The following is a 12,075-nucleotide window of genomic DNA, read 5'->3' on the forward strand; positions in this document are numbered from 1 at the left end:
CATAACCAAACCTTGGGCAGAGTGCAGGGAATCATATAAAAGAGCGGGAGTTAGTATGACCTGGAGAGTACAGGAACTCCACAAGGACCAAATATATTTGGGCACAGGGGTCTTCTATGAGATTGTTTCTCCAACCAAGGACCATGTATGGATATAACCTAGAACCCCTGCTCGGATGTATCCCATGGTAGCTCAGTAACCAAGTGGTACCCTAGTAGGGGGAACAGGGACATGAACTCAATGGCTGGCTCTTTGACCTCCCACCCTTCCCTGAGGGAGGAGCAGCCTTGCTAGGCCACAGAGGAGGACTTTGCAGCCAGTCCTGAAGATACCTGATAAACCAGGGTCAGATGAAAGGGGAGGAGTTCCCCCCTATCAGTGGCCTTGGATAGGGGCAGGGAGAAGATGAGGAGGGAGGGTGGGATTGGGAGGCAATGAGGGAGCGGGCTACACCTGGGATACAAAGTTAATAAACTGTAACCAATATTAAAAATAAAAATTTAATTAAAAAATTGCACAGAAATAAATGAAAATGAAAACATTGTCTACTGAAACCTATGCGACAAAATGAAAGCAATCCTAAGAGGGCAATACATAGCTACATGTCTTTATATTAGGAAACTCAAAGCAGGGCTGTAGAGATGGCTCAGCAGTTAAGAGCACAGGCTGTTCTTCCAGAGATTCTGAGTACAATTCCCAGCAACCACATGGTAAGGCTCACAACCATCTGTAGTGTGATCTGATGCCCACCTCTGATATGCAGGTATACCTGTAGACACAGCACTCACATACATTAAATAAATAAATACATAAATCATAAAAAAAGAAAAGATAAATTAAGGTGATCTCAAATAAGTAACTTAATGACACACCTTACTCCTTTGGCAAAGCAAGAGAAAGCAAACACAAAAATCAGTAGACATAAAAAAGTGATTACGTTCAGTGCAGAAATTAATGAAATAAAAAATTATACAGAATCAATGAAATAAATTGTTGTTTCTTTGAAAAATAATAAAAACATAAACATAGATGGATGATGATGGTGCACATTTTTAATCCCAGCACTCTGCATACAGAGGCAGGCAGATCTCTGAGTTCAAGTCCAGCCTGATCTACAGTGTGAGTTTCAGTCAAGGCTACTAAGAAAAACCATGTCTTCAAAAACGAAAAACCAAGACCAACCAACCAACCAAACAAACAAACAAACAAACCAAAACAAAAAACAAACAGAACAACAAACAAATTTATGCCAAAACTAAGAGAGAGAGAGAGAGAGACACAAGATTCTTGTTACTAAAATCAGATATGAAGACTGCCCCTAGAGGTGTTGCAGGTGTGGCTGCCGTGTCTCACGTAGGTGGCAGAGAGGAGAGAGGCTGTTTTCATACCTATGAACATCCTAATGATTAGTAGCCTACCACTCCGTGAAAAAAAAGTTACATTGAGAGGACCACCAGCGTGGCCCTGGGAAGGCCCAGAGCGGCTCACAGGGCTGGGAACAGCAAGCTGGAAATGTGACTAGAAGAACCCCTCAGGGCACGGTGCAGGAGAGCCTGAGACGGACAACTTCCCTCCACTTCCCCATGGGGACACACAGAAAGGCTTGAGGGAGGAACCCGAGTCAACCATCAGTATTGCACCGTGGGACCAGGACAAAGAGTTCTCTTGGGATGACCAGCAGTGTGGAACCACACAGGCCTTGGGGGACAGACCGTGACGGAAATGGCCTGTGTCCGATGCCATAACACAGGGGTAGGGCGTGACCCCAGACACTCGAAGACCCTGGGTGCATGGAAGAGGACCAAGTAAGTGATGGAAAATGGAAGAGAAAGTGAAACAGAAGGATGTGGGCACAGTGAAGAGAGTGAGAACTGGAGACTGAAGGACAGTGAGGAACAGTCTGACGTGAGTAGCAGGTGATGCCACCGGGACCATGGTGGGGTCCTGGCCTGTACTTCCACTGGAGCCATGTCTGGGTCTGTGGCCCTGCAGCAGTAGGGGTCTGCTACCACCAAAGGGCAGGCTATGTCATTGGCCTTGGCTGCCAGCCGGGGTCATGTTGATGTCTGAGGGTTGTACATCTTGCTTGGGCATTGCAGGAGAGCTGGCTCTGGGGTCATGAGAGGATGAGAGCTGTCCTTTCTGCTCACCAGCTGCAGCACTCAGCAGAGCATGCTCTGTGTCTCATCTGGGCAGCACAGTAGAGCTGACGCTGGTGGAGAGGGCATGGGTGAACAGGCCCAAGGGCAGGAGCATGGAAGAGCTGGCCTTGCCTTTCGCCTGCTGTGTGGTGGTAGGGATGAGGAAAAGATGCCCTCCTTTGTCCTTCGCCACCAATGGCAAGTGGGAAAGATGTTTCTGGGGTCATGAGAGTGGGAGAACTGGCTGTCCCTCTCCAGCTGCAACACTTGGAAGAGCAGAGCCTGCACTTCGCCTGGGCAACAGAGGCATCGCTAACTGTGGGAGTTGCGGGTGAGCTGCCCCCAAAGGCATGAGAAAGGGAGAGCTGGCTCTGCCCTTTCCTCGCTGCACCATTGAATGGGCTAGCCGAGGCAGGACAGATTTCACCCTGGTGGTATCAGTGCAGGAAAGCTGGCAGGCTGACCATCTCGGATACCTCTCAGGCCCAGATCCACGGCTTTGAATTAGCCCACTCCAACATCTATCACATCAGTGAACTCCTGAAGTGTGTGAAGGCGCCACTCCTACAGATCCAAAATATAGGATCCCCGTGACACAGGATAACAAAAGGATATCCGAGAGGAGTTCCAGTGAGGTTCCAGTATTGATAGTGTAGCAGAAACCAGAAGCCTCTTACTAGAGAGACAACTCATTGCAGTGAACATTCTCAAGCAAAGAAACGTGGACAAAAGCATATACTATGGGACACTTTGTGACACACTACAGCTTCCACAATAAGATTTTTATTCTTTGTTGGGGGCGGCTGTAATTCTAGGGGTCTATGAAGGTAATTGGAGTGCATGATGTGAAATTGACAAAGAACCAACAAATACCTAAATAAAAGTTAGAGATGAAAAGGGGATGTTACAACAGATACCACTGAAATTCAGAAAACTATAAAAATAAAACCATATGTTGCACTAAATTTGAAACTCCAGAAGAAATGAGTACATTTCTGTATACACATTGTCCACCAAAGTTAAACGAAGATGAGATAAATAATTTAAACATATCTATAACAAAGAAACAATGAAATGAAAGCAGTAATTAAAATTATCTCAATTAAGAAAAATTCAGGCTCAAATGAATTAACTGTAGAATTTTACTTGTCTTCAAAGAAGACAAATCAGCAATCCTTCAACTTATTCCATAAATTAGGAAAGGAAGGTATTATTCCAAGTTCTTTTTATGAAGGATATTGCCCTGCAGCACAGCAGGGCAATTAATTATAAAACACAATTAATATATAAAACTCAGGACTCTTCTTGTATACTAGTAACTGGTAGAAAGAAAGAAATCATGGAAAGAATAGTGGACATGGGGAGGGGCATGCACGAAGAAGGGGGAGGGAGAGTGGGATCGGGAGGGGCTTATGGGGGGATACAAAGTGAATAAAGTGTAATTAATGAAAATTAAAAAAAGAACCCCCATTCACAATTGCCCAGGACAATACTTTGAAATAAATCTAACCAAGCATGTGGAAGAACTCTACAATCAAAATTGTGAAACTCAAAGAAAACGAGGAAGACATTAGAACATGAAAAGACCTTCCATGCTCCTGGATTAAAAAAAATAATAATATTATGAAAATAACAACACTACAAAAAAACAACCTGCATAATCAATATAATACCAATAAAAATTCCATATCATTATTCATATAAATAGAAAAAAAACTAAATTTTATGCAGAAACACAAAAGACCTCAGGTCACATAAACAATCCTGAGTAAATAGACTCATGCTGGAGACAACTCCATACCTAATTTCAAGTTATACTACAGAGCCACAGTAAAATAAACAAACACACAATCAAACAAACAAAAAACCAGCATGGCACTGGCTTAAAAACAGACACATAGATCAATAAAATAGAACCGATGACCGAGACATAAACTCCCACAGTAGAGCTCTAGTCACCCACTACTTGACAAATATGTCAAAAATACACATTAGAGAAAAGACAATCTCTTTAGCAAATGGTGCCAGAAAATGGTAAGAGTGTGTAGAAGAATGAAACTAGATCCTTGTCTTTTCCATAATGCATTTCCATTGTAAACAGAAGGATGAATGACAAGACAGAGGGAGACATGTTATTACTTAAGGCTTGTTTTCATCCCCTCAGGCCAAGATGATGTTTGAGATTGCTCTCTGTTCTTACTTTGTACCAGGCAGGCACTGGTTAGAAAGAAAAGTCCTTACTTCTCTCACAGCAAGTGGCAGGGCAGCCTCTATTACCCATCTTAATGAGAAATAGCCTTACCAGAGGCTGCCCTAACTTTTCTGGAACCATATGGATGAAGTACTTGCAGAGCAATATTCCTTTGGAGGCTCTTTCCCTGAGATTGTGCACTATGTTGCATTTCTCAGAGGACTTCATTCTCTGGTTTGGCTGTGTTCTAGGAGGCTCTTTTCCTTCTGGGTGAATGTCACCATCTTGCATTAGGACATGTCTTTGTAAATCCAGATGCTCTTTCTTTCTAAGCAGGCAACTGCCTAAAAGTGAATCTTTCCTCAGAAACCGCCCTCAGTGGTTTCCTTTGCCAGGGCTCTCTTTGTTCTGTGTTTTGCTGAATAACGGATGTTTGCTATATTTGGGAGCTGTGCTTCTCTGCTGTCCCTACTATGTTTGTTCTCTCTCTCTCTCTCTCTCTCTCTCTCTCTCTCTCTCTCTCCAAATGAGTATATGTATGTATATATGTATGTGGAGTTGGAGGTGGGCATGGGTGTGGGTGGAATGTTTCAGCTCTCAGAGGACATTTTTCACAGCAGGGTCTACTTCTTGTATCCTCTGGAGATGGGAAAAGCATCAGGCAATTATTTTGGTCAGAAGGACGAACTGCTACTGGGAGTCTGAGCTAAAAATAATACCAGCTATTTTACAGGGTCGAAGTTCTTGGCCATGTAACATCGCTGTGCTAATTGTCCTGTTACTTGCCTACCTTAAAATTAAAGTAGAACTTTTGAAGGAGACTACTGAGGAGGGGCTCCTAAGCCCAGGATCATGCTGTTGGCCTCTGCTACATGCTTATGTTTTTCCTGTTCCTTCTGTTCTTCTCTAATTTCTGTCTGTCTTGTCCATTAATGGTAACCTTACTTGAGGAAGTGTCATTCTCCTTGAAGCTAGTGTTCAGAAGTCCATGGTGCAGCCTACAGATGCTCCTTCATACTGCCAGATATAGTTCCTGCTCTGGGCAGCTCACCTCCTGTAGGTGCCTCTGTGTTTGCAATGACGCAAGGATTCTTTATGGGAAAGTTTGCTTTACAGATTCCTGCATTTATTGGGAGCTGTCAGATATGACAAGCAGAAGACTGCAGGCAACACCTGGAAGGGCTTCTGCCTATTCTCCTTTTCCTTCACCCAGGCCTTTCCTTTTGACATTCCTCAGTAATGAAGCAAAATTGTCTGGACACATGAATGGAGGTAAAGAGATGCTATGGGAGAGGAAGTGTTGTCTAACACCTCTGGGATGCTGCCAGGAAAGCCTGGAAATGTTCTCCATTTGTTTCCCAGTCAGAGAAGCTTCTGACAAAGTTTTTCATCACCTCATTTCATGTTCAATTTCATGTGAATCCTATCTAGATGATAGCTATCACAGAGCAGAGAGGGATAGTGAGAGAGAGGATAAGGATTTCACCAGAGGCCTTCTGTAGATGGTGTAGGAATAACTCTCGAAAATGTATGGAATCATGCCAAATAAGAAATTAGTAAATGAAAACACAGAAGTGGACTTTTCCATTTTCTCTCTTTTTCTTTAATGCCTGTTTCCCTCAACTTTTTATTTATTTTACCATTACTAAGTAAACAATATTATAGTTACCTTAGGACCCTCTGTAAATGGATATCAAACTTTACAGAGGCTCACGTCCCTCGTGTAAAGTAGTACAGGGTTTTCAGATAGCCTACTTGCACTTTCCCGTATACTTTAATGAGTTGTACTTTTCTTTACAATATCTAATATAATGTAAATACTAGGCAGGTAGGTAGGTAATGTCTGTGCTATATTTTAAGAAGAAATGACATTAAAAGGTATATGCATTTCAGTGTATACTCGACAATGATAAGTTTAACTGCACAGCATATAGATGAGAGGCCAGGCAAACAGTGTTCCAACATAGACTGAAGAATGGAGACAGATGGCATGAGTGGAGGATGTCTGCAGCTGGGTATGTCCCTCTGCACTTCAGTCATATGGGACACTGCTCCATGCTTGACAAATTCAAGTTTTGATTTTTAAAAAATTTCTAGGCTTGAAAAATATTGATTAACAGTTGCCTGAATCTGAGTAAGAATGAAGTACCTGCAGATATAGGATGAATGTTCTCATTCAACGAGTAACAGTATAAAATAAAACAGTTACAAGACTTAAAATGGGTTTGCTTATTTATATAGAAGTCCGACCAAGACTCCTTTCACACCTGTATGTGTCCAGCATCTCTCTTCTTTACTAATGCTGAACAGTTGCCTCCATCTTCTGTTTATTGCAGTGGAAAATCTGAGAGGTCCAGTCCAGATATTTGAAGAATACTTTACATTTAAGTTGTGACTGCCACAGTCGGTAAGAACAGCACATGAGCTCTGTGATTGTCTGATTTTAATTTTAAGGTAAGGACTTTTGTGCCTCTAACCTTGTAACTAGAGATATGATCAAAAGGAGCATGTCATTTCTTAAGACCCTGTCCCTCTAGTTGTGGTTAGAATAGAATGTGAGATACTTATTTTCTTGTAACGTGCAATTTAGCTCAATCAAATGGCTAAGCTTTGAAGAGCAGAGAGAGCAGAGTGAAATTAGCAGTTTGGGAGAAGTAGTTAGGATCAATATTGACCCTGCTGCCACTGTTTCATCTGGGATAGCTCTCTTTGGCTCAGTTTTCTCATCATACATTGAAATGATTCTGACTTTTTCCTTCCCATGGTGTTTCGAATATAGAAATAAAGATTCTACTTCATCAGTAGGGTACAGCCTTCTTGTTTTTGTAGCACTACTAGGGATTAAGTCAAACTCCTTTCATGCTCAGGAAGAACTCCGCCCAGAGCTAACCCAGGCTTTTGTTTGTTTGCTTGGTTGTTTCTGATCTTGCAGTTACAAGCCCTTACTCTGTAGCCCAAGCCGAACCTCAAACTCATGAAGCTCCTGCTCTCTCCTTCCAAGGTCAGGGTCTAAGCTGGCTTGGTGCTGTGTCTTTGATATCCAGAGCGAAGGGCTATAATACAAGCTGTTTCTTTGTTAATGAACTAACATGACCAACTTCTCACAGTAATATGGTGATGTCTGAGCATGGTAGATTGTCTCCTTATCAGTGACAGATATTGGAAGCCATAAATCTGAGAAGTTTGTTCTACATGGGTAAATGTATCAATAAATGTCATATAAACTGGGAGTTTGTAGAATATTCCAACTGGGTATTGTTTGGGGTCCAGTGGTAAGAAATGAACTTGAGAAGATGAACTCGTTGCCAAGGCCATTTTCCCAGTGCTTGGTGTTAAAATATCACTTTAAAAAATCATTTAGAAAGCATTTTTTTAGAATTGTTGATTATCTCCATGTTCCCAATGAAAGCAGAGATGGAATTATAGCACATTATATTAGCACATCCCTGACTCACAGCCAACGTAGGAGACATAGGAATTCAATAAGTAGTTTGTTGGATTATACTGTGCAGCAACCAAATGTCTTTAGAGGTTCATACTCCCAGGCAACAGGCAAAAGTCACATTAATTTAAATAAGGTTTAGCTAAACAGAAATGAACAGTTACATAATTATGAGATCAACTGTTTCAGCATTCTGCCAACAGTAACATTCTCTTCCTAGAGTGAATTCCCCAGTGATCATTCTAACTTTAATGACTCGAGTAATGGTTTTTATACTTCTCAGATAATTGAAGAACAATATGAAAATCATCACATGTTATTGCTTATTCACTGTTGTCAAATATATTGCTCCTCGTAGAGTGTTTCAGTGCAAATTCCCCCTTTCATAAGGCAATGACATCCTGAGTTCTTTTTCTGCTGTCAAAAGAGGTGTGCAATGTTCAGCATGCGCAGAAAGAAAAAGCTGAGGTAGCTAACAGTATTGGAAGCATTTTGAAATATATTTGTATTTGCATGTGTGTGTGTGTGTGTGTGTGTGTGTGTGTGTGTATTTTGTGTGCATCATTTGCATGCCTGATACCGTTGGAGGAGATAAGAGGACATCAAATTCTCTGGAACTGGAGTTGCAGACATTTGTAAGCTACTATGTGGGTGCTGGGAATTGTAGCCAATACTTTCTTTTTCTAAGTTTTATTTCTTAATTTTACATCCCGGACATAGACCCCTCCTTCCTGTTCTGCCAGTCCTGCCTTCCCACCCTCTTCCCTTTTTCTCCCTTTCACACTTTCCTTTCTTCTCAGGAAAGGGGAACCCTTCCTCTGTATCAACCCTCCCCATCACATCAAATCATATCAGTTCTGGGCACATCCTCATCCACTGAGGCCAGGCAAGTCAGCCAGCTAGGGAAAAGTGATCCAAAAGCAGGCAACAGAGACATATCAGAGACAGCCCCTGCTCCACTTGCTGGGGTGCTCATATGTGTAGGGTGCCTAGGTCCAGATCATGCATGCTCTTTAGTTGGTGCTTCAGTCTCTATAAACCCCCATGAGTCTGGGTTAGTTGTCGCTGTTGGTCTTTTGTGGGGTTCTTTCCTCCTCTGTGTCCTTCTTTTTCTTCCCTCAACACTTTCACAAGACTCTCCATGCTCTGCCCGTGTTCGGCTAATGAGTCTCAGCATCTGTTTCAATCCGCTGCTGGGTGGAGCCTCTCAGATGACAGTTATGCTCGGCCTTTGTCTGCAAGCACAGCAGAGTATTGTTAATAGAGTCTAAGGTTGGCTCTGTACCATGGGTTGGGCTTCAGGTTGGGCCATTATGGGTTGGACATTCCCTCAATCTCTCTTCCTTCTTTATCCCTGCATTTCTTATAGTCAGGGTAATTTTGGGGTCAAAGGTTTTGTGGGTTGTTCCCCTTCCTCTTCTAGGAGTCCTGCCTGGCTAGAAGGTGGTCACTTCAGTCTCCATGTCCCCTCCTCCCCCCGCTAGGAGTCTCAGCTGGAGTCACACTCATATCCTCCCAGGAGTCGACCCTGTCACAGGTCTCCAGCTTGTCAAAGAGATACCATCTCGCCATTTTCCTTCTCTCTTCCAGCCTTATCATCTGTCACCCCTTCTTGTCTCCACTCATCTGATCAGCACACTAATTTTCCCTCCCTACTCCATCTCCTACCCAGTTCCCTCTCTTCATCCACTTCTGCTGTCCATTTTACTTCCCCTTCTAAGTGAGATTCAGGCAACCTCCTTTGGGCCCTCCTTGCTACTTAACTTCTTTAGGTCTGTAGATTGTAGAATGTTTATCCTGCACTATATGGTTAAAATCCACTTATAAGGGAATACATACCATGTGTGCCTTTCTGGATCTGGGCTACTTCACTCAGGATGATCTTTTCTAGTTCCATCCATTTGCCTGAAAATTGTATGATTTCCTTGGTTTTAATAGCTGAGTAGTATTCCATTGTGTAAATGTACCACAGTTTCTGTATCCATTCTTCAGTTGAGGGACATTAGGTTGTTTCCAGATTCTGGCTATTATGAATAAAGTTGCTATGAACATAGTTGAGCAAATGTCCTTGTTGTATGGTGGAGCATCTTTTGGGTATATGCCCAGGGGTAGTATAGCTGGGTCTTGAGGTAGCACTATTCTCAGTTTTCTGAGAAAGTGTCAGGTTGATATAATGACACTAACAGATGTCATGAATCTGTCTAGATCTACTGCTAGGTGTTCATCTAGTGGGAGCAGTGGTTTACTGCAGCCTGTTGTCTACTTCTTCACCATTTGTTTAACTGGAATTATAGACTAAAATCAGTTTTAGTAAAACAATTCTCTCCTGCTTAGGAGCCTCTAGTGCCCAGTGTTGGCTCCTTTGCAGAAGTCCACCCTCACTAACAATGTTTAGAAGTATGAGTACTAGTTAGGTCTCTTGTTTTTAGAGCTCCCCAAAGATACATAAGGTCTCTGTTGCATCTACACTCTGGTTCAAATGTCTCTTGGTATATGTCTGCTTCTCTTATTTCCTTACAGGTATTCCTTCTAAGAGATCACTTACATACAACTACATGAATATATGCTCAAGAGCTGGGTTTCTGCAAACAGGACAGGACACCTCGTATAGAAATGGTTTGAGGAAATTAACCTTTATCTGAAGTGCCCACTTGTTGTACCATAGCAACAGTTTTTAAACAATGCTGAACAAAAAAAGGTAGAGTGGCCATGAGATGAGGAGTAAATAAAAGTGGAATCTGCATGTCTGAGAGATTTAGAGTAAGTGACTGGAAGACGATCAGACATTTGAAAAAGTTAATGAGCAAATGTAAGGCCAATGGATTATTGTTATACCTGCATATAAATTCATCTCTCCGCCATTATCAGAGGAGCTTGCGGTGGATTGTGATTACACAGAGACCCACAACTGGCTACAATATGGAGAATAAGAGAGGGTACACAGCCCAACACTGAGTGGAACAGAAGCATTGCACAGTCTCACAGACTCAGGCCCCATTGTTGAAGAGGGAGTAGGAAAAGTGTAAAAACCGGAGACAGTGTGTGACTATAGGGAGCAGTACCTTCTAGACACAGCAGAGTAGCTATAATGTGAACTCACAGCAGTTGTGACATGTTTACACAATTAAATACTACTCAGCAAATGAAAACAAGGTAATTGTGAAATTTGCAGGCAAATGGTGGAAACTAGAAAAGATCATCCCGAGTGAGGTGTCACAGAAGCAGAAAGACACACAGAGTATATACTCACTTATAAGTGGATATTAGACATAGAATATAGGATAATCATACTAAAATCTGTACACCTAAAGAAGCTAATCAAGAAGGGGACCCTGGGTAAGATGCTCAATCTTCATTCAGAAAGGCAAATCGGATACACATCAGAAGATGGAGAAAACAGGGAACAGGACAGGAGCCTACTACAGAGGGCCTCTGAAAGACTCTACCCAGCAAGGTATCAAAGCAGATGCCAAACTTTAGGCAGAGTGCAGGGAATCTTATGAAGGAAGGGGGAGATAGAAAGACCTGGAGGGACAGGAGATCCACAAGGAGAGCAACAGAACTAAAAATCTGGGCACAGAGGTCTTTTCTGAGACTCATACCTTAAACAAGGACAATGCATGGAGATAACCTAGAACCTCTGCACAAATGTGGCCCATGGCAGCTCAACATCCAAGAGAGTTCCCTAGTAACGGGAACAGGGACTGTCTCTGACATAAACTCGAGGGATGGCTCTTTGATCACCTCCTCCTGAGAAGGGAGCAGCCTTACCAGGAAGACAATGAAGCCAGTCTTGATGAGACCTGAGAAGCTAGGGTCAGATGGAAGAGGAAGAGGACCTCCCCTATCACTGGACTGGAGGAAGAGCATAGGAGAAGAGGGAGGAAGGGTGGTATTAGATGGAGATGAGGGAGGAGGCGACAGCTGGGATACAAAGTGAATAAAGTGTAATAAATAAATAAATAAATTACTTGTGCCAGCTGAAGCCAGATCAAAGTGAAGCATGGAAACAGGAGTTGGGGATGAAATCCCACCATACCTGAAGAGTTATTGGCAACTGATAGCTGCTAGGAGAGGGAGAGTCCATTTTTTTCTAGCTGTGTAGTCTTTGGTAAGCCAACCACACTCCAGTGAAAAGCCACTCATCCAAGAATATTAGGGCAGCACAATTTAGTTTTGATAGAAATAAAGAGGACACAAAATTTGGAAGGTAGACAACGGGGTTTGGTCTGGTAAGAACCGGAAAGGCGGCAGTAAATATGATCAATTTACATTGTATGAATTCTCAAAGAATCAATAAA

General features: G+C 42.5%; 1 pseudogene; it reads left to right on the forward strand.

The window, feature by feature from the left end:
* Nucleotides 1-1,311: 1,311 nt before the first annotated feature.
* On the forward strand, nt 1,312-1,422 carry LOC129665245 (small nucleolar RNA SNORA17; annotated as a pseudogene).
* Nucleotides 1,423-12,075: the final 10,653 nt, after the last annotated feature.

Source organism: Psammomys obesus, unplaced genomic scaffold, assembly GCF_907164565.1.
Source record: "Psammomys obesus unplaced genomic scaffold, mPsaObe1.curated_primary_1811, whole genome shotgun sequence".
NCBI classification, from domain to species: Eukaryota; Metazoa; Chordata; class Mammalia; order Rodentia; family Muridae; genus Psammomys; species Psammomys obesus.